General features: G+C 45.3%; 1 long non-coding RNA gene across 1 annotated transcript in view; it reads right to left on the reverse strand.

Annotated features, from left to right (window-relative positions):
• The window catches only part of LOC146059183 (uncharacterized), a 106,807-nt gene that overhangs the window by 5,098 nt on the left and 75,248 nt on the right, over nt 1-26,461 (reverse strand). The window contains exon 4 of the long non-coding RNA XR_014470168.1: nt 12,960-13,017. This is a non-coding gene — a long non-coding RNA (uncharacterized LOC146059183). The remainder of the gene's footprint in view (nt 1-12,959; nt 13,018-26,461) is intronic.

Raw genomic sequence — 26,461 nt, forward strand, 5'->3', positions numbered from 1 at the left:
ATTGTAACATGCATTCGCATGTCCTGCATGCAAATTTGCCTTGCGAATGGGTGACAGGCAGTCACCATTCGCAAGGCAGGGTTTGGTGGACCTTCAAGGCTGCAAATTCGCAAACCGGGTAGTTACAATCAAAACTGTAGGAAGGCCCTGTTCGCAAGCTTACAATCTATAAAGGAAATAGGTATTGATACACAAGGATTGGTGTTATCTACTGCATAATGGACAACAAGATTGCAAAGGTTCCTGGTGGGCTGTATGATACAGTGACCCAGCAATGTTGGCCAGGGATCTGGAGGATGAAAAGTGTGAAAGAGAAAATAAGTGACAAATGTTTGTACTGTACAGTGTGGATGTAATGGAATAGAAAATGTTTATGAAGGTTGTGTGGCCAGTTCTGGAATATAATAAGCTTGCCTTAAGACGTGAGTTTTTAGGGAACGCTTGAAGGATTGGAGACTGTAGGAGAGTCTTATTGTGCACGGGATAGCATTCCATAGAGAAGGTGTAAGTCCTGCAATCAGGATTTGGAGCAAGTAATGAGTGTATATGAGAGATGTAGATCTTGTGAAGAGCAAAGAGAACAAGGGAGATATTTTGACATAAGCAAAGAGATGCATTATGGTGTAATTTGGTTTATGGCCTTGTGTGCAAGTAAAAGTATTTTATATTGAAACAATTAGAATACAGGTAAATAATGTATCGACTGACAGACAATGAAAGTCTGGCGAGAAAGATTAGCCTCGCAGCTGCATTCATGATGGACTGTAGTGGTGAGAGTCTGTATTTGGGAAGACCAGTAAGGAGACTATTGCAATAATGAATGTGGAGGATAATGGGCGGTATTCAATGTGAATACCAGCGAGGTGCAGCGAATCCTGTTTAGGATTCGCTGCACATTCGCCACGTTCCGGAGCCTCGCCGGCTCCGGTATTCAACGAGTCAGGGGCTCGCTGCCCCTGACCGGCGAATATGAGCTCCTGCGGCGAACGCCGCAGGGAGCCTGAGGACGGTTGCAGGCAGAGAGATGGAAGTCTCTCTGCCTGCCCCAGAACGTTTGTGGGGGGGAGGTGGGCTCCCCGGGTGCCAGGCAGCACAGGCTGCCCCCCGGGGGTGCCAGCAGGGGACCGCGTATATTCACTACACCCGATCGTAACGATCGGGTGCAGTGAATATATGAATATCTAATGAGCGGCCCGGCTCCGGCGCCCCCTGCTGGCTGCTGTGTAAAAAAAATATATATATATATTTTTTTTTTATTAAATATATATTCATGTGCTTACAGCACATGAATAAAAATAGCATGCCTCTCCTCAGAATAAAATTCCTGATTTTTTGACACCAAATGTAAAAAACAAAACACTTTATTTTAAAAGTTCACATTCCACTTCACCATAAAAAGATAGCGATTGCTACTCGGTGAATTATGGCGAAAAAAACCTTCAAATGTATTCGCCATGTGGTCATTGAATAGGGTGATTCACCGTTTTAGTCAAAAATTCGCCAAACAGCACAAATTCGCCATAAAAACATGGCGAATCAGGCTCATTGAATACCGCCCAATGAGTGCATGGATTAGAGTTTTTGCAGTGTCTTTTGTAAGATTTAGTCATATTTTGTATGTTTCTTAGATGCATGCAGCATGATTTTAAGACAGACTGAATGTTCGGAACAAAGCAAAGTTCAGAGTCAAGGATGAGAAGTACGTAGCGGGCTTGTGGGGTAGAATTGATTGTTGTATTCTCAACAGTGATAGAGATATCAGGTTGACAATTACTTTTGGTCAGTGGAAATATAATTCTCTTTTTGAAATATTCAGTTTGAGGTGGGGAGATAACTTCCAAGCTGAAATGGCATAAAGGCATTCAGTGACATGGACCAATACAGATGGTGACAGGTCTGAGGTAGATTTCAGTATCATCCATGCACAAATGATACTGAAACCCAATAGAGCTGATACGTTTGCCTACAGATGTGGTATAGAGAAAAGCAGAACACAGAAGACTGAGCCCTGAGGTACTCCAACTGATAGAGGTAGCTGAGAGGTGGAATCAAAGAAACAAACACTTAAAGAATGGTTAGATAGGTAGGATGAGAACCAATCAAGGGCTGTGTCTTTAAAGATGCCAATACATGTGATTTGGGACGATTTCACCAGATCCAGATGGATCCAGCGGAGAAATCGATCCGAATCAGATGTGTTTGACACCTCATCAGACCCGATGCGCGGTCCTGTGCGCATTGGACCCTGCAGATTAAACCCTGCAGTTTCAATCTGTCAGATCGGACCCATCAGCAGCACATCATGGGTGCTTTTTAGCACCCATTATGTGTTGGTCCGATCAGTAGGTGTGTGACAGCAGTGAAGCACCACTGTCACACACCTATGTGCAGCAGCGACGTCCAGGAAGTGGCGTCCGGGCAGTGTGCAGAGCAGGGTGGACAACTCGGTCCCTGCAGCGCTGGGTAGTGAGTCAGCTGGGTAGTAAGTCAGTAAATGCTGAATACCAGCATTTTCTCCGCAGTGATTCTAAACAAAATATCACAGTATTAAGATTTGTTGATAAATTGGGCCCAAAGTTTGCAATTACTGAATAAAGAAGCACTACAGATCCAGTGGTCCTGCGGTCCAGTGTTCTTTTGAACAGGTAAGCAAAACATCACCTTGAAATTTTTAGCTGGTAAACACCATGGGCGAGGTATGGTCAACAAAATGGATAGCGTGTGCATATTGTCCAGTGTGCATGTTCAAAATCGTTAACCCCCAACCCTTGTCATCTGTAAAATGGGTTCTAATTCAGACCTGATCACATGGCTGCGAATTTGCAGGATGTACGATTAATGAAGGTGTGATATAGCAGGTCCACAGTCGGGATTCTGACCAGTCCAGTATACCATCATCGCAATCCTGCCTGCCCATACTCCCGACAGGGCGGCAAGTACATTGAAGCCCCTCGCGGGCTCGTGGCTCACCACTGGTACTATTCTCCCTCTATGGGAATCATGGACCCCCAAGAGGGAGAAAAGCCGCTGAAAGTTGGGATCCTGATTGTCAGGCATTTAACAGTTGGGAATTCGATGTCGATTTACAGACCCTCAGAATACCAATTGTTGGGAGATCATCCAGTACCCAATTATCGATAGACTGCATATGGGCCCTAGTACGCATGAGCAAGGCCATCCTGTGATAAAGTCATGCTACTTTTCTTGATCGCTGGTCGTACCCAAGGTGATTGACAGAAAGCCAGTATTTAGGGGTGGTATCCGGCCATTTTCTAGGAGTGTAAGGGAAAATGCAGACATGCCCAGGCATTTTAGGGGAAGGCATGTGGCATCAGCTCCGGCTACAAACAGTCTGATTTTATCACAGCCGCCCAGTAAGTCCTGGACTACGCACGCACTGCACACACAATGGGAGAATCATTAGATGGTGAGCGTCTTGCGAATGGATTTACAGCTAATTAACGATCCAGCTAATTCTGCAAGACATGCTAAGCAATTCACAGGCTTCCACAGGATGAGATTTCCCTCTGGCAGGGCGGCGTATACCTGATCGCAGGACTCTGCAAATTAGTAACTGTATGACCATGTCTGAATTAGGTCTAATATCGCTAGCAACAGCATATACGGAGCGGGTGGTGTGACAGGCGCTATATCATTCTCTCGTGTGTAACCAGCTTTTTGCTTAACTTTGTTGAGAATGTAATGCAATTAAGAAATTATTTGTATGGACAGTGTGAACAGTGCGGTTCCAGTCAGTTTTTACTGTAAACCGTACTGTACTGCTCCTGAAGATGTGTTAACACGTCGAAACACGTTGAGCCACCATCTGTTGCAGCTTCAATTGCACCTGTTACCAGATCACCCGGAACGGCTTGAAAAACCTACAGGATTCCACAGTCTCAGTTTTTGATACAAAGACGTACCTGGGTGTACTGACACCACCTCACCCGAAACACCCTGCTTTCTCACTGAGCTAATCTGGATCCATAATGCTGGACAATTCTCCGGGACCTTCCTAAATTTTCCTTCAAAATATAGGAGACAGATCATCCACTCCTATATCTGGTAACTATTCAACCGCATTGGTGCATTGAACTGTTGCTTTAACCTTATCCACTGGAACAATACTTATCCAGACTGTTTTTTATTATACCCTATTTTTTTTAACTACCATGAGAATTCTCTATAGATAACAATTTGATTGTCTTTTTACATTGTATAATAAATGTATTTTATTGGTTAATTGTGCAACTCTATTTTCAGTAAAACCCAGTGCTGTATACTTCTTTTTCTTCGTACAATTTTATTACAGGGAGCCGTACACACTCCCATATACAGCTGCTTTAACTGAACTTGTGGTTCTTCAGTCTTTGTTTGATATCCTTTTACTGTAAACCCCTCCAGAGAGATTTTAAAAGGAGATATTCATTTGTAACAGCTCATGCATAAAAGGTACATTATTTTCTAGATATAGGGAAAAAAATCTGCTATCTGAGAATCCGGTTTCATATAATTGAACAATGGGTAACAACAAATTACTTCTGTCAGGTTAATTTACACAAATACTGTATGTGAGTATGACAAAACCAGACAAGTGTCTTCTTGCTGAAATGGTGATATTCTGGTATAATACAGGTAATAATGAAAAATATTTCCTAAAATCTGATAAAAAGCACTTTTTGAAAATTATATACAAAACTGTACCTGATAAAGGTTTACTTTCTTCCATATAAAAATCAAATACCATTTTACCGGTAGACAAGTAATCATGGCTGTATCATGAGACAATCTTTACCTTGATCACAAAGTGCGACAATAAATGCTCATCACTGGGATTACACTGACAGCAAATGTGGGTTTTTTAATTACTTGCATGTCCTGCAGCTATAATTTTGAACTGTACTTTCTCTGAAAGCTTTGATTAGGTAAGAAACAGAACAGAGCCTGTCATTCACAATAAAATTACACAAAGTGGCACATGGAGCGGTGAGGTCTAATGACGTCAACTGGGTTGGAGGAAAATATCTACAAATATATTGGTTTGAGTTTTTACTACATAGTTGTTTGTGAAGGAATTTATAATATAGTAAGGAGCTCTTGGACAGACTGATAGAAAATGTGTAGTTTATGGGGTGTATTCAATGCTGGGTGTGAGCAGGGCCGGTGCAAGCCTCCCTCCGCCCCAGGCAAATCCTCCACCCGCCGCACCCCCCGCGTGCTTCGGGGGGGGGGGGGGGAATACTGCGGCGGGCACCCCCTGCATATGCTGTTTCCCCCCTCGCTCCATTTTTGGAGCAAGGGGGAAATTGCGTATGCGGCCGCTGAAACAGCGAGACTCATGGCTAAATGCAGAGAGCTCCCTGCATTAGCCACGAGCCTCGCTGTTTTGGTAAAATCTTGATGTCCTCTGACAACGAGGATTTCCCTGCCGCATTGAATAGGGTGAGTGGCCGGCACGGTCGCATTCAATACACCCCATATGTGAGGCATCAACAATCCAGTTCAGTTTGCAGTGCAAATGCTGTATTTGGTGTCAAGGGTGTGAGAATCAGAAAGTGAGATATTTGGTAGAGTTTTACCATTTTTTTTTTCATTTACATAGCAAAATTAACCTTTTTTTGGGGGGTGTAAATGATTGGCGCTTTAAACAAAAGGGAAAACTCTCCCAAAATCTCTCTTCTGATTCTCACACCCTATTTCATTTGTCCCCACATGTCTAAATTTACCCCAAAACATTAATTTTTATGAAAGAAAGATGGATTTGCTGACCAACATGATGACATCTTGGGGGTGCAAGAATAGGATAAAAGATTAATTAGCCATAACTCTACATCAAGATGAATTATCTATAACTGTACACCAACATTGTTATACAAACACATAAAAATTCAAGGTAGTGAACCCCAACCACAAAATATAAAAATGTTAATAAATATAAAGATATGAAACAAAATCAAAACATGGAACTACAATTGGTGCAGCAGCTGCAGTGCCCTGTCACACATTGTTTTTTCCTGTCGCACTCTGCTTCCCCCTGCCACCCACTGCCATGTTACATATTGTGAACTTGGGTTAGGGTTTATTTTTGCACCTACTGTAGGCTCACCACAAACAAGCTCCACCACCAAACAAAACCAATCTGACTGTGTGTCAGTCACTAAAGTTTTTCCTTCTGGACTCAGTCCATACCTCCCAACATGACCCTCTGCTCTGTTCCTGGGCTTCACTTTTAATGTATGATCACCATCACCTGTATTGAACAGGTTAATTGATAAGAAAGGTGTTTCAACACAGGTGATGGTAATCATAAATAAGAGGGGAAGTCCAGGAACAGAGCATCGTGTCCCTCCTGGAGAGGGTCATGTTGGGAGATATGTCAGTCCCAAACTGCCTTCTTATTAATATATCAGACAGGAGTAGCATCAGAAATTGTGAGGCATGGGACTGCCAATATAGGCAACGGGCCTACCACCCACACACTTCCTCACAGCCACACAAACACCCTGCATGCCCCCCTCCCCTTTCAGCTCCAGCCTTACCTCCTGCTTCCCATGCAGCCCCACAGCTTACCATTCCACCATGGTATGTGATTTCCAAATGACGGCTCCTGTCCAGTTATCACTCCCTCACCTGTAAAAACTGGTACCAGATTGCTCTCTCCAGTAATCTGGTTCCAGGTTTTACACATTGACCATCTGTGGTAATCACTATAAGGACAGACTCTAGATCAGGTGATTGAGTGCTAATCAGGGAGCCATAATTTGGAAATCACATACTTGTGTGGCCACCTCTTTATGTTACCTTTATTTGGAGCAACCAAGTGGCAATTACATCAATGCCGATTGGAGCATTAGTGGGAACTATAATAACATCAAATAACTCCATTATACTCATTTGCAAGTACATTTCTTATCTTACCTGAGCTTCTAATATCTACTAACATGGAGAATGCATTACTGCATCTGTTTAATTTTATTAATGGGACTTTTTTTGTATGTTCATCCACTAAAAAAACATCATTTGCATAATCTCAGAGACTTCATTATCTCTTTCATTTGCATCTGTGGCTGAATTTACATATTATCAATAATCTTTAAGAATTGTAGATTTATAAAATTGCTATTAGAACCGGCCGGTATTGATTACCATTAGCAATTGTATATTTTTTATTAAAAAAAAAACTACTTTTTTTTGTATTGCATTTATTTGAGTATATTATATTTCTTATTATTAAATAAGCCTTTATTTCAGGGCAGTCCTTCTTGTGTTTTTGCATTCAATTTGAACTTCACAAGCTTTAATTAACACAGGCAGACATGCCACACCCGTGTCTGCATCTACCTATTTTGGTGTAAAAATCAGCAGAATCTAATGTTGCAAGGTGTTTTAAGTGTTGAAATTGCAGAGTTATGCAGACACAGCCCAGCAAATGACATGGGAGTTGCAGCAGCATGGAACAACTGAATTTCCTCCACTGTCCCCCAAAAGAACAAATAAATGACCACCCACAGAAATCATTGTCCCCACAGGGAACGTATTGACCTCCACATGAAATAAATAAATGAAACACATTATTAGTGCCAGCCTTTCACAGAAGTCTGACCTGACTTAGTTCGCTGAAAAAGTTGAGAAGATATTCCAGTTTCTCCGCGCCTTCATCCTTAAGTGGCACCAGCAGTCCAGCAGCGGCAACAGCTTCAGCGCAGACTCAAGAGCAAGACCAGACAGTGGGTGGGTTTGAGACCTATTATGTCATGTCACTACATCGCTATAGGTCAATTCTGGGCTGCGTCTGAGCTGCCTGGATGAACCAAGAGATACAACTGGCAGCGTGGCCAGAGTTCTGGGTGCCACTCTGCCCATCAGTCTGGATCAGTCCAGGGTCCCAGCAGTGACCACATTGTGCCCCTATGAATTGATGCCCTTGTGTGGCCTCTCTGCTCGAACAGTCCTCAAGCCTAGCATGTTCCAAATAAATTATTGCACACAATTATCTTCAGGTATATTGTGCAATGTTACAGAGGTACAGGTTGAGTATCCCTTATCCAAATATCCATTATCCAAATAATTCCGAAAACCATAGTCTCCAAAATGTACTTTTCTTTTTTGCTAAAAACCTACTGGCTACATCTGTAACTGGCACTACTGGGGAAATAACATGTAACTGGCACTACTGGGGAAATAACATGTAACTGGCACTAAATATGTAAAATGACATGATTGCTTGGTATTAAAATTCAGTAACTGAGATAGTACACAAACTTTGTTTCATGTTTTAAAACCTTGTTTCATGCACAAATAAAATATACAGTATGTGTGTGTGTATTTCATGTGTTTGATGTGCTTATTATACAACATAAATGCAAGATCCCTCAGGATACCTCATTCAAATATAAAAATATTCCAAAATATGGAATAATCGGTTATCCAAAATCCTTCTGGTCCCGACCATTTTGGATAAGGGATACTCAACCTGTAATAATAATAGATACAATGTAAACATCACCTCTACACTAGAAACATCACTATTGTCAGAAAGCAGAGATTAGCTTTAACTGTACAATTTACTTTCTCACAATATAAGTATTTAATACACTATGAAATGTAATTATATGACTTTATTTCTTTCTTTGAACAGTTTTTGCTGCACAAATTAAAGATAATCTTTGGTGCATAAAGAAGGTTTTGATTACGCCCATAGGATAAAATTCATAAGTATACTTTAATTAGAAACATTATTCCAAACGCTCACTTTCAGGCAGCTTACACAGTAATCCGTGCTAAGTGTACATATGAAACTGTCAGACAGAGCTTAGAACTTGAATATTTAATATTGAAATAAAAAAAATGGTATTAGCATTGGGCTCTATAAGCCTTTCTCTGCTTGTTTCAGCTTAGAAATGTAAATGTTGCAGGCAGGGGCGCATTGGGATGCAATACCAGACCGGAATTTTTTTTGATGCAGCCTTCACGAAGGCGGGGTCTGTTAGGGGGGGTGGAGACTGTTAAATGGTCAGGATCCTTCAACATACGGCCTGGTTCTGAGTTGGACACAGTTGCAGCCATCCTTGTGTCTTCACCTGCAGTTGTGTCTGCAACCTTTTGCTAATTCCACTACAGTACCCCTCTCTGGTGTCATGGGCAGATTTGGAACTAAAAGTGGCCTCTGGAAAAATTTCCCAAAAGTGACCCCTTTACACACCCATATTGCCAGCTTAACACCGTCTACCCCAGAATACACCCAAGCATGCAACCATCTACCCGCTAACACACCCATGCCACCAGCCTGTCACCCATTACCCTTTCCTGGACAAAGGCAGCAACATTGGTGCGCAGGCCTATCGGGAAACTTCTCTGTGGCTTTATTGCCAATCCACCCTGGTTGCTAGTGGTTTTGGATGATTCCCAATATACCTCTGATGCTGTGTACACATGAATCGAACAGTGTTTAGCTGCTTAGATGCTGATGCGCAGCCCCGTGGCATCGGGATCCAAAGCAGAAAAAGATTTGCCTGGCAAGTCTATTTCTGCTTTAATCTAGCAGAACGAACGCAGTCCCATGCTGCTCAATGCAGAATCCCCCCGCGCACCATCCGTCCCTCCTCTTCAATGCTGGCACCCTCCAGGTCCCGGCAGCCGTCAATACCGAATCAGTATCGCCGGCCACTGGTTCGAAGCATCTGTAACCCATTGAGTTTTCCACCAACTGCATGGAGACCTACCTACAATTGGGACTGCAACAACAATACTCAGGAGTGTCCAGACAAGTATTGCAAATGTGGGGCTGGACGTATTGCGATGTGAGTCCAGTGCACATTTTGGATGCCAGCTGAGTAATAATATGAACTTTGAAAACATATTTATTTAATTACGCAGTGGTCCTAAAAAATTGATCATATGTTCCAAAATGGACCTTATTGTGGTTGACTGGCAAGGCTGTGAATTTCACGGCCTTGCAAGGTCTGCCTGCCGGCCGGCCGCATCCCCCCCTCCCTCGCATGCTGCAATCCCCCGCCCGGCTGTGAATGGATAATATGCATAATCATCCATTCACAGCCAGGGAGAAATTATTCAATGACTTCTCCAGCGCTCGCAGATCAGAGACACCTCTCTGATCTGAGGACAACCTGCGTGAGGACAGGGCGGGCAGCTGACATTCGGTGATGCCAGCTGCCAGCCTCCACCACACCAGGAAATTACTACTGGAACGCCAAGCATTTTCATGGGAACGCCCATGAAACGCTTTGTGTTCCTATGGGCGATTCCCCGGTTTACCACCCCACGGCTGTACTGTTGTGTGCAAGCGCCCAACGAATAATCTGTTTGCCGTGGCCGCTTGCAAACAGTGGTTGCACATGCGGATAAATAACTGCGCATGCGCAGAAAAATGGACACCAATGTGAACGTGTGGAGGTCAGATTAAACCAGAATAAGGTCCAATATATGTAGGAGACTAAGCTTTAGTAAGAACATTGTTAATTGTTCATTTTTACAAGGCTCAGATGTGAGCCCCAGATGACTGTTGTACACACTGCAAACATATTAACATTTTTTAATGTTGTTTTAATAAATGTATTAATTGTTTTCTGAATAAACTAACGGTTGTCAGCTGCTTTGCTAGCATGAATGTCTACCGCTCAATTCTTTATGCATTTCAATAATTTACCCAGCACCACTAACCCTGCCCCTTTCCCCTATCTTGGTGCCACCCCTGTTATATTCTTCTGGATTAGCCTCTGGACAGGGCCTGGGCGTTCCCTCTGGTTAATGATTGCAGCATTTCTAAATATGCAAATAAAGAGATAATAAGAGTAGAGATGAGCGGGTCAGGATCTCCGGGATCCGTCAGATCCGAATACGGTGATCCGAGTCAGGATCGGAGGCGGCTCGGGAGTTCCCGTCTGAATTCCAGACCGAAAACGAGGCAAAACATCATCATAGTCGTCGGATTCTCACGGGATCTGGATCTATATAAGACGCACACACGCCCCGCCATCTTCACTCCATTATAGGAGAGGGTGGGTGGGAGATCTGTGTGCTCCGTGCCCTGTGCTGTGATTTATATTTTGTGTGATTTTTGTAAACTAGGTGCTGCAGTGTTCACACGCAGGGGCTGCAGTGCTGCTGACTGTACACTCAGTGTACAGGGGCTGCAGTGTCCATAATACAATGGGCTGTGTCCAGTGTGTCAGGGGCTGTGTCCAGTGTGTCAGGGGCTGTGTCCAGTGTACAGGGGCTGTGTCCAGGGGCTGTGTCCACTGTCCAGGGGCTGTGTCCATTGTTCAGGGGCTGTGTCCATTGTCCAGGGGCTGTGTCCATTGTCCAGGGGCTGTGTCCAGTGTACAGGGGCTGTGTCCATTGTCCAGGGGCTGTGTCCATTGTCCAGGGGCTGTCCATTGTCCAGGGACTATGTCCAGGGTGACGGGCTGTATCCAGTGTCCAGTGTGACGGACTATATGAAGTGATCAAAATTGACTAGAAATGAGTGGAAATTAATGTTGTTGAGCTCAATAATACTTTAGGGGCAAAAACAGGCCCAAAATCTGTTATTTTAGCAATCTTTAGCATTTTCCCCAAAAAATCCAGATCCAAAACCAAAACCAAAACCCGCAAGGGTGGTTTTGCCAAAACCAATCCAGATCCAAAACACGAAGGGAGATCCAGATCCAAAACCCGAAAAAGTGCCCGCCGCTTATCTCTAAATAGGAGTAATGAATTATACTCTGCACTTTCATTTGAGACCAAGCGCAATGGCTACTGTACACAAACAGTGGTCACCGGGCTCTCCCAAATGTTGAAGTGGGACCCGGAGAGTTTTCACAAATTCAGAATTTCTATGGAAATCATATCAACCTAATTGAACTTGGTTCTGTTTTTTTTTATTTAATCACAATTCTGTTATAGTGGAATATCAGCTGTACCAGAAAAACATGTAAGTATAATGATGCATGAACGGCGGAATGGATTTCTAGGATTAATGATGCTGCTTTTACAAAGCAGCATTTACCAGAACTAATAAAACATTCTACATTCCAGCCTTCCGTAATAAGCACTTACACATGCCTTCCCGGGTTGAGGACAGTTTGAGCAGGACATTACAAAGATTCCTCTATTTCTGTGTGACGTGAAATTAATATAGTCAATACAGGAGGTATTTTGAGAGTAGAACAGCACATTACTCTTATATCATTTATATATGCTTTTTTTGCTGAGAGACAAATGTTCTCCCCTGAAAATAACCCTGTCTGGATGTTCCAAAAGACACTAAAGCTTGGTTCAGACTATACAATATGGGGCACCGCCGATATCAGCGGTGCCGCGGGACCAACAATACAGTATAGCTCCAGTGGCGTAACTATAGCTCCGCAGCCCCCGCGGTGGCGGGGAGGCGCAGAGAAAGTTTGGGCGCCGGGGGTCTGCGGGGCTATAGTTACCCGCTGCTGTCTGCCGGTACCTGCCTGCCCTGCCGTCACAGTCCTGTCTCTCCCAGCGCTGGCTCCTGCTTCTATAATGAAAACGGACACTTAGAAAATGGCTGCCCCCATACTGCAGACAGTTTTCTGTCTGCAGTATGGGGGCAGCCATTTTCTAAGAGTCCCTTTTCATTATAGCAGCAGGAGCTAACGCTGGGAGAGACGGGACCGTGACCGCAGATGCGGCTGAGCAGGTATGGGCATGGGGTGGGCGCAGAGGGGAGTGGTAAAAAATTTGCGGCGGGGGGGAGCAAAATAGGTAGTTACGCCACTGTATAGCGCTAAAAGACAAATGTTCTCCCCTGAAAATAACCCTGTCTGGATGTCCCAAAAGACACTAAAGCTTGGTGCAGACTATACAATATGGGGCACCGCAGATATCAGCGGTGCCGCGGGACCAACAATACAGTATAGCGCTAAAACACTGACAGATATCATAACCGACTCGCGAGAGCGTGCATCATTAACAATATAGTCGATACTCACTAGGGGGTACCAGCTTTGCCCTCATATGGCGCTGTGCAATACCAAGCCTTGGAGGTATCTAGGTACAAAAAGGCAGAAACAAATATTTGGGGTCAAATGTAATAGGGTGTGGGAATCAGAAAGTGAGATATTTTGGCATAGTTGTCCTTTTTTAAAGCAGCAATTAATTACATGGTAAAATAAACTGGTTAAACTGGTTTTTCAGTGCTGCAGCATCCACGGCCGCGCCTCTTACCATTGCGCTGGTGCGTCTTGCGGCGCAGGACCGCGATCAGTGCTGTCTCCAGCATGTCCATGGCAGGATGTTCCCGGCCCATGCTGCATAGGCACCGCCATGACACCTGCAATTAACTGACATGTTTGCTCCAATAGTCTACCTGCAAGCATAGATCCTGACCTTTGCACTTGATCACATGATCAAGGTGTGCACAAGTACTTCCTGGTGTAATTGATGCTGCGGCTTACAGCCAATCACATGTAAGCCAGGGGGATATACAGTAAGTCAGGCTCCCAGCATCCCAAGTTACCTTGAACAACTAGTCTGTTCCCTCTGTTTTAGTCTCCAAAATCAGCATTCCAAAGCTCCAGGCAATCCTTGCTCCAGCGTTACCTGTGCACCTGTGACCTGCTACTGCTAACCACCTCCCTGGTTAACTCTCCATCTGCCAGACTATCTTCCAAGCTTATAACATCTCAACCCTCTACTGAAGTTGTCCGTGCCACATCCAGCTATCCCCAGCAAAGGTCACTATTGGCTCCTAGGCCAACTACCTACCATCGGTTACCAGACCGATTTGTTCCACCATCGGTTCCCAGACCGTTATATCTTCATCTCCAACTCCCAGACCAAAGTACCAACATCCCCAGCTCCAAGGCTGAAGAGAACCAACGTCCCCGGTTCCGAGGCAGAAGATTATATATCAATTCCCAGACCAATTCAACCATCGGCCTTCCAGGCTGCACCATCGGTTCACAGACCACCTGTACCATCGGCTCTCAGGCCAATAGTGAAACCATCAGCTCCCAGACCAATTGTGTTCCCATCGGATCAAGTTTGCTATATTATCTCTCCCGGCTCCCAGACCGAAAGACTCCAACATCGTATCCCAGACCGAAAGACATCCATATCGGTCTGTAACCGATAGTACTGTCCATTGGTTCACAGGCCAACATACGTCTCTTGCACACAGTCCAGATTCCTCCCTCAGTTTCCAGACCGACAACTTTCTACACCAGGTATGTCCAACCTGCGGCCCTCCAGCTGTTGTAAAACTACAGATCCCAGCATGCCTTGCCATAGTTTTAGCATTACCTAATAGCAGAACGGTGGCAAGGCATGATGGGACTTGTAGTTTCACAACAGCTGGAGGGCCGCAGGTTGGACAAGCCTGATCTACACCAAGTATTCAAGCTACCAGTTCCCATCGGTTCTCAGACCATCGGTTCTGGTGCAAGGAGGGGGAGGGACAATTGAATACAGCGCAATATGGGCCTGATTCTAGTATATTCAATCCCTGTGTATTCGCACCAGGAACTGATGTTTGCACTATTCGCTTGCGCAAATATAGGTCAGTCAAGACTGACATATTTGCGAAGAGGGGAAATATAATTTGATGGTCGGCGACCATCGAATGATTTCGCCCCTGTACGCTCCCTTGTGAATGGATTTTTATGCAAAACATCCATTTGCAAAGCAGCAGGGATGTTTGGACAGTGGCAGGCGTACATTCGCCTGGCAGGCGGTTGTCTCTCGTATCAACCTCAATCAGGCCATAAGTGTGATAGGGAACTGTAAGTGGGATGTGGACTGTAGAAAAGTTTACTGGGCTGTAGTGGCAGTTACCAAACGTAGATCTGGGAAGGAGAATGGGAAAGTACTGTACTGTGGTATGAGATTGGACATTTTGAAAAGGGTGGCATTGTGGGGGGCGTAGATAATGGTCAGTAATTGTAATTGGATAGAGAGTGTTATGAGGTGAGCAAAAGTAGGGATTTGCAAAGTGGTGCAGCAGATGGGGAATGGTGATCGGGAAACATTGCTGTTGTTTTGTCATTGAGGATGTATTTGTGATAATCCGTCTCCTTGTGCGGCTGATGACTGCGATAGAAGCAGGGCTCTGTGAAGACTAAATCAGATCACCTATAACCCGGTTTATCTGTTTCACGGCTACACTACCTGAATCTTATTGCAGGCTATTTTTAGAGCAATTAACAACAACAAATATATTGCTCTGTCCTTTCAAGTAATGGTTCTCTCTAATTTCAATTACATACATACCCCTCAGGCTATGGAACAAATAATGGATAATTCTATTTGGTAGTTGTATTTTCTGGGTTTTAAAGTCTCCAGGTTGGTGCGGCTGCATACTTCTGTCACGTGCCTTAGTTCAGTGACGTTAATGCGAAGTAATAACATTTAAATAATAAAACATCTGCTGTATCCGGTATCACTTCAATATGTGAGTCAGTTAACAAGGCGAACCCCCTAGCATTAGCACTGAATGTGAACCTTTCTTTTCAGTCATCGTCAAAGGCAGTGTCTCACAGTGTATAATTTGGAAGGTAAATACATGTACAAAATGAAATGAGGTCATACCGGTTGTAGACCTAGGGTAGTATAGTAGCCATAAGAGATACAAAAAAAAACCCCAACAATGTAAAAAAAAAAAAAAAATGAAAACCAACAAGAAACCTTTGTTTCCATCAGATAAAAAACATACCTGTATAAAGGCCCATACACACTAGACCAGTGGTAGCCAACCCTAGCCCTCGAGAGCTACCAACAGTTCACATTTTCCAGACAACCTAGCTGCTGCACAGCTGCACTCATTAATCACTGACACATTTTAAAAGATACACAGATGGAGCTAATTAGCTCACTTGTGATTCTGCAAGGAGACCTGCAAATCATGCACTGTTGGTAGCTCTCGAGGACTAGGGTTGGCTACCCCAGCACTAGACGATATTGGTCTACATATCGTTCAGAAAGGCCTTTCTGAATGATATGGTGAACAATATCGTCCAATGTGTAAGTTGTGCATCGTTAATAAAGCGCACTCCCACACCTTGTTAATGACCCCTCCCTTGTTCAGCATGATCGGACGAGGGAGGACAGCATGACCGTCGTGCAGCATGACCCCCCACACCGCTTCCTCTTGCGTGCGGCATCGGCACTTGCTGATACTGGTCCCCTCCGCTGCCAATATTGGCGTCAGGCGTGGTCACCTTTGTGTGTACTTGCCTTAAAAAATATGACTCACTGCCATTAAAAGCAGAGAATGACAGGAGGGGCGCCATGATAGGGGAAGGGCGGTGGTCAGCGGAGCCAGGTAAAAATGGGTTTTTCCTCACATGAGATGCAGGCTACAAATCCTAGTTGGGGAAAGAGAGGGAGAAGACAGAGTATGCTGTTAGTGAACAGTTGACCTTTCATCCAATGAGCAAATCTTTTGCATGCAGAGAACACAGCCAACACAGCAGGGGCAAAGTTTGGGCCCAACATGTGATGAAGTATACTGGGAAGCCAGGCCAGCTCTGCATTTCGCTACGGGGCGGTCACTAAATCATGACGTCGGAGCCCCAGCAATATACAAAATAGTGACAGTGCTCACCGTAAAAAAATATAGGAGCATGGTATCATGGGGAAGGAGTATTTCCACAGATTAGTACCAATTCATATTACACCGCACAGTATGGTCCTTTAGCCATATTACACCACCAATTAGTACACATTATACACATTACACCACACAGTATATTGCCCCTAATACACCATTGCTCCACATAGTAGAGTAGAACATGCACAGTTTAATGCCGGGCAGTGTCTGAGCACCCACTCAGACGCTGCCCGGCTGTTTCTGACCCCAGAGTGCGGCCTGCGAATCGTGACTTGGTCATAGGTCATGCTGCACAAACCGCACCTCCGCTGCCGGAACCATCTGCCTCCCGACCAGGGCTCCCGGCGGCACACAACACCCAACAACTGCCTGCTGACTGCTTCCCAAAGACCATTTTCGGCGCCCGTAACACCTGCCAACTGTCTCCTCCTCACAGCTCCGCCACAATGCTGCCCCCTGCCCTGCTCCCCCAAGTGAGTAAATGTGGGGGATGGGAGCGTTTTTCTTTTAGGGATGCCAATCCCGGGAATCCCGAGATTGCGCATTTTTCAATCATGATTTCCGATTCCGGCATCACTAATAATGGCTAACAGAACACCACAGGATGATACTGAGCGCTGATTGAATATTCGGTACTGCTGCTGGACCTTAAGGGGAAATTACCACAAACCCCTCCAAAGTATGCACAAGAAAAAAAGAGGTAGGACCAGCGCTGTACTGAATATATATAAATTTAATAAAAAATTGCAATTTTACATATTATAACAGTCAATAATAGACAGACAAGACTTACATACACAAAACACAGAAACTCCCCCTTAAATAACTGGTGCTAGTTAGGCTTTGTTAGGTGCAATTGCGGAAGATTTTACTCATATATAGAGCCAGTTAGTAGGTTAGTACTGAGTTCAGTCCCCACAGAAATGTGCACATTTTTAAGTGGTATACTTAATTTGTAATCCTGGGGTGAAGTATGGCTTGCAAATATGGCGATATTCTCCGACCTTTAGCAATAGGTCATATCCGAGATTGATAATCAGCCCGATGTCGTTGGCAGCCTCAGTGTCCCCTCTCAACGCGTTTCTCCGCCTCACAGACCTCTCAGCAGCTTCCTCAGGAGAAGTATAATAATGGCTAAACCTGACCAAACTAATATACGTGAAAAGTCCTGTTTAAGCAATCAGATGAGTTTTTAAGCATTTTAGCTCACTATATATATATGTCACTGTCTCTGCACCAGCACTTTTTGTTACAGCATGTAAGCAAATTTGATTGAATACACTTACTATTTACCAAAATTGTGGAGTGTGTCTGAATTGTTCTTTACTGAACTGGAGTTGTATTATTAAAATTAGCAGCAAGGCACCCCGGTCACTGCTCTCTCATCCTTGTGTATCTATCTATCTATCTATCTATCTATCTATCTATCTATACATCTATCTATACATCTATATATATATATATATATATATATATATATATATATATATATATATATATATACACAGTATATTACATATAAACACATGCCCCAAAATAATTTAGGATAGGATAAGCCGACACAAGCAGTGTATCAGGGATCCTTTTTCCCCAGCCTCAGGCATTACACACACACAAAAAAAAAAATTTTTTTATGGGAGTTCTAAACTTAAAATATTGTCACAGAACTGCCAACTCCAGAACTGAAACCCCCCCACCCTATCACACATACTGGGGGAAATTTCCTAACATTGAACATATGGCAGATACCGGGTACGAATCCATATGACCAGCATCGGCCACATTTTCAGGAAAATGCAATTCATGAATAGGGCAGATTTACTAATCTTCCGTATTAACATATTTGTATTAGCCCAATGGTGTAGGCCGCTAAATAGAAATACAAGTCTGCATGGATCAGTCAGATCCATGCAGGCGACAGTGTAAAAAATTAAAAATAAAACCACCACCGACTCAAACAGTCGGTGCTAGTTTTAATGGAACAAATTTAATTTTTAAAACCTGCTCCAGACTCAAGGGCTGGTTCAGGTTCCCAAAATACAGTGACAAAATGACTATGGGTCCCCTGTATTTTGAGGACCAGCACCGGGCCCACCCAGCCAGTGGGGTAATGCCACACCCAGGGGGAAAATATTATATCAGATCCCCCGGCCAAAACTATTTATATCTGATCCCCCGGCTGAAGCATTCACTCCCTGACTGGTCAGCCCGGCAGGGACCCTGGGGGAGCAGGGAAGCACCCAATTAAAAGGCTAATACGAATCCGTAAATAGGGCAGATTAGTAAATCTTCCCTATTTACGAATTGTATTTTCCCGAAAATACGGCCGATGCCGGTCGTATGGATATGTACCCGGCATCAGCCGTATATTCAAATGTTAGTAAATTTCCCCCATTGTGTTCCTTGTACAGAAGTATGGCTTCCCTCAAAAAGATCTTGACATACAGTAATTAGCTAAGCCCAGGATTTCTAGGTTCTAACCTATTCTATAACTCTAATTAATAGTGTCACGGCCTCCCGGACCGAGGTGGTCACTTCCCGGGTCCGGGGGCGCCTCTGGTGCGGGCGGCTGCTTCCTGGGTCTGGGCGGCGGGTGCTGGCTGCACGCAGTCCCCTCCGTCAGCAGAGATCTCTCTGCAGCGCCGAGAGGGACAAACAGCTTGTACTTCCTGGTAGCCGGGCACGCGCTCACTAGGGGCGTTTTTGTGACAGAATACTCTGGCCCAATTGAATATGGACCCGGCCGTCTCCTAAGAAGCTCTTGGAGCATCTCCTAGCTAGAGTCGAGAAGCAGGAACAGGACCAGGCACAGATCATGCAGTGTCTTCAAACCCTGATGCAGCGTGTGGAGTCTCCGCTACCTCCACCTCCTCCGGCACCAGCGCCTCCAGCAGTGGTCCTGGGTGCATCTTCCCTACGAATCCCTAATCCGGCTAAGTTTGACGGTAATCCAAAGGAGTGTCGGGGGTTCCTGAATCAATGTTTGATCCAATTTGAGATTCAAGCAGCATCTTTTCCTTCAGAAAGAACAAAAGTGGCTTATATCATCTCCCTGTTAACAGGTCAAGCTCTGTCCTGGGCTTCCCCACTTTGGGAGAAGAATCACGCCATCGTCAACCGATGCACCGATTTTCTCGCGGAGTTTCGCAGAGTCTTCGACGAACCTGGCCGGGTAACTTCTTCTACTTCGGCAATCCTGCGCCTGAAGCAAGGATCCCAATCGGTGGGCCAGTATACGGTTCAGTTCCGGACCCTAGCCTCCGAGTTAGGGTGGAATGAAGAAGCCTTGATAGCCACCTTCACACAAGGACTGACAGACAGGATCAAGGATGAATTGGCGGCCCGAGAGCCTGCTGCTACCTTGGATGGTTTGATTTCCTTGTGCACTCGGATAGACCTCCGCTACCGAGAGAGGGAGAAGGAGAAGTCCCGGAGGTTTAGTTTCAAATTGGCTCCTCGATTTGTTCCTCCAGAATCTAGCTCCGCTTCTGTTCCAGTTGCGGCAACCAGCCAACAGTTAGAGGAACCCATGCAGATTGGGAAATCCTGTCTTCCATTTGCTAAAAGAGAACGAAGGTTCAAGAATCGCTTGTGCCTTTACTGCGGAGAATCCGGCCACCTTCTCTCCAGTTGCTCCAAACGTCCGGGAAACGACAAGGCCTAACTGACTACAGGGGGGTCAGCCTAGGCACAGTGTCGCATACCCCGTCTCGAGTCTCTGCAGCAGGTTTTACCATCGATATCACCCTTCAAGGTCACAATTCCCACGTTGCTCTCAAGGCTTTTCTGGATTCGGGTGCCGATGGTAATTTTATCACAGCGCAGACAGTCAAGCGCCTGGGAATTCCTTGTCAAGCTCTCCCCAACCCCTTACATATAGTAGGGGTGGATGGGAACAGACTGCCGCTGTCAAGTATATATTCCAGTACCAGACCGGTAGTTATGAAAGTGGGGGTTCTCCATCAAGAGAATATCTCCTTCTTCGTGCTTCCTTCCGCTGAGAGCCCGGTTATTCTGGGATTGCCCAGGTTACAGATGCATTTGCCCATTCTAGACTGGAAGTACCCCCGAATACTAGCTTGGGGGAATAAGTGTCATGGTCGGTGCATTCCCAAGGTGGAGCGTGTAGCTTGTTCCTTGTCTTCTACCAAGGTAGATTCCGATATCAAGCTTCCAGCTCCCTACCTACCCTTCCTGGACGTCTTTAGTAAAAAGGACGCAGAGAAATTGCCAGTCCATAGAGAGTGGGACTGTGCTATTGATTTAATTCCTGGAAAGTCACCTCCTCGTGGTCGAGTGTTTCCATTGTCTATTGCGGAGTCTCAAGCAGTATCCGAGTATATCAAGGACAACTTAGAACGAGGCTTCATCAGGGAGTCCAAGTCGCCAGCAGGTGCAGGACTATTCTTTGTCAAAAAGAAAGATGGTGGTCTCAGGCCTTGCATCGATTACCGGGGTCTTAATGCCATCACGATAAAGGATCGCTTTCCTCTGCCATTAATTTCTGAACTTTTTGACAGGATCAAAGGAGCATGAGTCTTTACCAAACTAGATCTCCGAGGGGCCTATAACTTGATCCGAATCAGGTCTGGAGACGAATGGAAGACGGCATTTAATACACGAGATGGGCATTTAGAATATCTTGTAATGCCATTTGGTTTAAGTAATGCCCCAGCAGTCTTCCAAAGATTCATGAACTCTATCTTTCAAGACCTATTAAATAGGTTCATGGTTGTCTATCTGGATGACATATTAATTTTTTCCGAAAATCTTCAAGCACATCGAGGTCATGTTTGTGAGGTGCTGGCTCGCCTTTGCAGGTACCAGTTGTACTGCAAGCTAGAGAAATGTTCTTTTGAACAGCCGGAGATGCCGTTTCTGGGGTACATCGTCACGAGTACGGAGCTACGCATGGATCCGCAAAAATTGTCGGCAATTTCTGATTGGCCCCAACCAGTGGGGTTGAAAGCCATCCAGAGGTTTTTGGGTTTCTGTAATTTCTACCGACAATTTATCAGGAGTTATTCCTCAGTAGTAGCCCCTATAGTCAACCTTACCCGTAAGGGGGAGAATACGAAAGAGTGGTCCTTGGAAGCCAAGCAAGCTTTCGTGTTACTCAAGCAGCTCTTTGTGTCCGCTCCTATCCTGAGACGCCCTGATCCAGATAAACCCTTCTTTCTAGAGGTAGACGCCTCCTCGGTAGGTGTCGGGGCAGTTCTCTCTCAGAGGGATGAGGCCAATAAGTGGTATTCTTGCGGGTTTTTTTCCAAAAAATTTCAACCAGCAGAACATAACTATGTGGTGGGAGACAAGGAATTGTTGGCTATCAAATTAGCTCTGCAAGAATGGCGGCACGTTCTGGAGGGGGCAAAGTTCCTAGTGACGGTCTACACAGACCATAGGAATTTGTTGTACCTTAAGACTGCAAATTGCCTCAATTATCGTCAAGCAAGATGGTCATTATTTTTTGATCATTTTAATCTAGTGCTAACTTATCGACCCGGTGACAAGAATATTAAAGCAGACGCCCTTTCACGAGTTTTTGGTCCAGCCTCATCTGAAGAGCTGAATGAGCGTAAGCCCATCTTAAAGTCATCCTGTTTTATCGCGTCCTCCAGACGAGTTAAGATTCCACCCGGGAAAACATTTGTGCCGTTCAGGTCAAGATCCAGTCTCCTGCATTGGTTTCATTCTTCTCTTTTCTCCGGTCATGCGGGTACCAACAAGACTTTAGAAATCATTAGTCGTGATTATTGGTGGCCATCTATAAGGACAGACGTCAAAAACTTTGTCGCTGCCTGTAACATCTGCGCTCAGCACAAGTCCCCCACGCAAGCTTCAGCTGGATTGCTCAACCGTCTTCCAATTCCAGATCGCCCTTGGGAAGATATTTCGATGGATTTCATCTCGGAGCTCCCACCCAGTCACGGCTACAACACTATCTGGGTTGTGGTGGATCGTTTTTCCAAGGCGGCTCACTTTGTTCCATTAAAGGGTCTTCCATCAGCACCCAAACTAGCGGAGGTGTTCATCAGAGAGATCTTCAAACTCCACGGCTTTCCACGAAGTATTGTTTCTGATAGAGGAGTGCAGTTCACGTCCAGGTTTTGGCGATCGCTGTGTTCCGCTTTCAACATTAAGCTTAACTTTTCCTCGGCCTATCATCCCCAGAGTAATGGTCAAACCGAGAGGGTCAACCAAGATTTGGAAAAATTTCTCAGAGTCTATGTTTCAGCTAATCAAGATGATTGGTTGTCTCTACTCCCCTGGGCAGAATTCGCTCATAATAATTTGTTCCACGAATCTACGGGTCATTCTCCATTTTTTATCCTAAATGGGTTCCACCCTAATATTCCAGAATATTTTTCCAAGTCTGCTAGCTCCCTTCCAGCAGTTCAGCATTCAGTCAAAAAATTCTTGGACACTTGGGTAGAAGTAAAAAGGAATCTGGGAAAATCCTCAGAATGCTACAGGCGTTTTGCCAATTTCAAAAGGAGAAATATTCCTCAATTCAAGCAGGGAGATAGAGTTTGGCTTTCCACCAAGCATCTTCGTCTCAAAGTACCATCTATGAAGCTTGCTCAAAGATACATTGGTCCCTTTAGCATCCTTCAGATAGTCAATCCGGTGGCAGTAAGACTTAAACTTCCGAAGACCTTGAGAATTCCCAATGTTTTCCATGTTTCCCTTCTTAAACCGCTCGTTATCAACAAGTTTTCCAACACCAGACAACCTCCTTTGCCCATTTCTGTGGAAGGTCATGAGGAATATGAGATTAAGCAAATCCTGGATTCCAGGGTGTCCAGGGGTGTAGTTTAATTCCTTATTGATTGGAAGGGTTTTGGCCCAGAGGAACGCGCTTGGGTTAGGGCCTCGGAGGTCCATGCCCCACAGTTACTTCCATCGAAAACATCCCAATAAGCCATTCATAGGGTGTTCGGGGCCCACCCCTAGGGGAGGGGGTAATGTCACGGCCTCCCGGACCGCGGTGGTCACTTACCGGGTCCGGGGGCGCCTCTGGTGCGGGCGGCTGCTTCCTGGGTCTGGGCGGCGGGTGCTGGCTGCACGCAGTCCCCTCCGTCAGCAGAGATCTCTCTGCAGCGCCGAGAGGGACAAACAGCGTGTACTTCCTGGTAGCCGGGCGCGCGCTCACTAGGGGCGCGCGCGCCGCGTTCATGTATAATTAAAGGCACAGGCAGGATATTGGTGGGGGTGCCTGCAGGGATAAAAGGAAGTCCCTGACAGGTAAACCCCGCCAGAGTATAGGTTCACTTCACCTACTCCAGCATTCCATACTGTTTCTGATCCAAGTGTTACTGACCCGTGCTATTCCTGACTACTCTTACGTTTAACCCCTGTGTACTCATCCTCGTGACTCATAGTGTACTGACCCGGCTTGATCCTTGACCTCCCGTTTGCCTGACCCCTGATACCGTACTTACCGATTGTTACCGACCCGGCTTGCCTTGACCATTCTTCGCTATATCACTTGTACTGCATTGTCCATCTGGTTCTGACCCGGCTAAGACGACCACGTCCATATCCACCGAGCACTTCCACTCAAAAGGGAAACCTATCCAGGGGGCCGCGACCGACGTGTCGGGAGCTGCTGAAGCCCAAATCCCGCTTGGAGGGGTCACTGGCAGAAAACCCCCGGCACGGTTAGACTCCGCGCCCCTGTGATAGGTCTAGCCAATTCCCAAGTGGAAGTGTCGCCAAGTTTTTGTGACAAATAGTACACAAAAATGTCCTGTTATGTTTTCCCTTGCGATACAGATGCCATGGGGCCGCAAATTGGTATCACAAGCCTACTAAACACTGTGCGATTTGGGCTAACTTTCTATCCTATTTTGAATATATGGTAAAATTGTAGCCAAAATAACACCATGTGTACACACCATTAGAACTTAAAAGACATAATTCAGTTACTTTAAGTTGAAACTATATGCATTTACTAAAATGGAATGAGAAGTTTTCCTATGTAATTCATATACATAGATGTGTCCCACACAGCGGGATTGCCGGCTCCTGAGATTCGTGGGTGCAGCCAGAAGCAATCTATTCTATGAGAAAGCTGCGGCTACGAATGGATGACAGCCATCCTGGCATAGCGCCAGCCAATGCGTGCTCATCACGTGAGCAAACACTGAAAGTCAGTAGCAGGACACATCCCTGATAAAAGCTCAGTGCTGCAAACATATCGATATCTATTATGGGTTTATTTTATTTTCCTATAACTTATTAATTCCCAAACTGATTATTTTAAAACCTTTAAAATCCTGAAACATAGAGTGAAATAAAAACACCACATTTGAATTTTTTAGATTCTAAAAATCCAGGGCCTAGTGATTGCACAGATAATAAAGTTTCCACTGTGGCAGAAACACCATGAGGCAGACATAGGGTGCTGCAGCCTTTCTGACCATGCAAATAAAGTGGATAAAGTGGCTGGAATTTGTAGAAACTATGGGCATGATCGCACCGCTGCTTATTTTCGGAGCCAGTGATCAGGTATACGCCATTGAAATTAGAGAGGAGCGGGTTCGGATCCTAGAGATCCGAACCCCCCACGAACTTACCTGATCCGAGGCCGGATCCAGGGAGTTTGATGGTCGCCACCATTTTTCTGTGTTCAAAACGAGGCCGAACGTCATCTTCCCGCTGTCGGATTCTCGCGAGACCTATATAGTTCCCGGCGGTCGGCGCCATTTTCAAACAGGCTGGTGATTTCAGACAGCACGGATGTGTCTGTGCTGTCTGCTGAGCGGAGTGGGGGGGATGACATGCTGGGGGGGATGATTTATGCATAGGGGCTGCTGCTAGTGCTACAGAGGGGGCTACATTATTTTAATTCAGCAAAAAAAAATATATATTTAAATGACTGCTGCCAGTGCACAGTATAAGTCCAGGGTGCCCACATGTGTGCTGCATCAGTTCAGGGTGCCCACATTTGTACTGTATCCATCCAGGGGTGCCCACATGTGTGCTGTATTTGTCCAGGGGTGCCCACATTTGTGCTGTATCAGTCCAGGGGTGCCCGCATGTGTGCTGTATCCATCCAGGGGTGCCCACATGTGCGCTGTATTTGTCCAGGGGTGCCCACATGTGTGCTGTATCAGTCCAGGGGTGCCCGCATGTGTGCCGTATAATTCTATGGGTGCCCCCTTGTGTCCTGTATCAGTCCAGGGGTGACCGCATGTGTGCCATATAATTCCATGGGTGCCCCCATGTGTCCTGTATCAGTCCTGGGGTGCCCGCATGTGTGCCGTATAATTCCAGGGGTGCTCCATGTGTCCCATATCAGACCAGGGGAGCTGCCCTTTGTTTTAATGAAAATAAAAATAAGGTGTTTTTTTTTTTTTACTGCAAGGGCTGTTAAATGCGCTGTAGTCCAGGGGTGAGCCAAGAGTGCTGTATAATTCATGGGGTGTTGCTAAGTAAGGTGTGCTGCTCTTTTTTATAATTAAAAGAATACAAATTTTTATTTTTACTGCAGGAATTTGTCTGCCGTATAATTCCATGCCTGCCGCCATGTGTGCCGTATCAGTCCAGGGGTGCCGCCATCTGTGCCGTATAATTCCTGGGGTAAGCCAAGTCTGCCAATTCATGGGGTGCTGTCAAGCGTGCCATATCAGTCCAGGGGTGATGCTAAATGTGCCGTATCAGTCCAGGGGTGATGCTACCTGTGCCATATCAGTCCAGGGGTAATTCTAGGTGTGCAGTATCAGCCTAGAGGGGATGCTAAGTGTGCCATATCAGTCTAGTGTTTGTGCCGCACACTTGTGTGGCTTATCATAGTTATCCAGCTACCTTGGTGCAACCTTTTGCCCTAAAAACAATATTGTAAGGTGCGAGGTGTTCAGAATAGACTGGAAATAAGTTGAA

This window comes from Crinia signifera, chromosome 2, assembly GCF_055691185.1.
Source record: "Crinia signifera chromosome 2, ASM5569118v1, whole genome shotgun sequence".
NCBI lineage: Eukaryota > Metazoa > Chordata > Amphibia > Anura > Myobatrachidae > Crinia > Crinia signifera.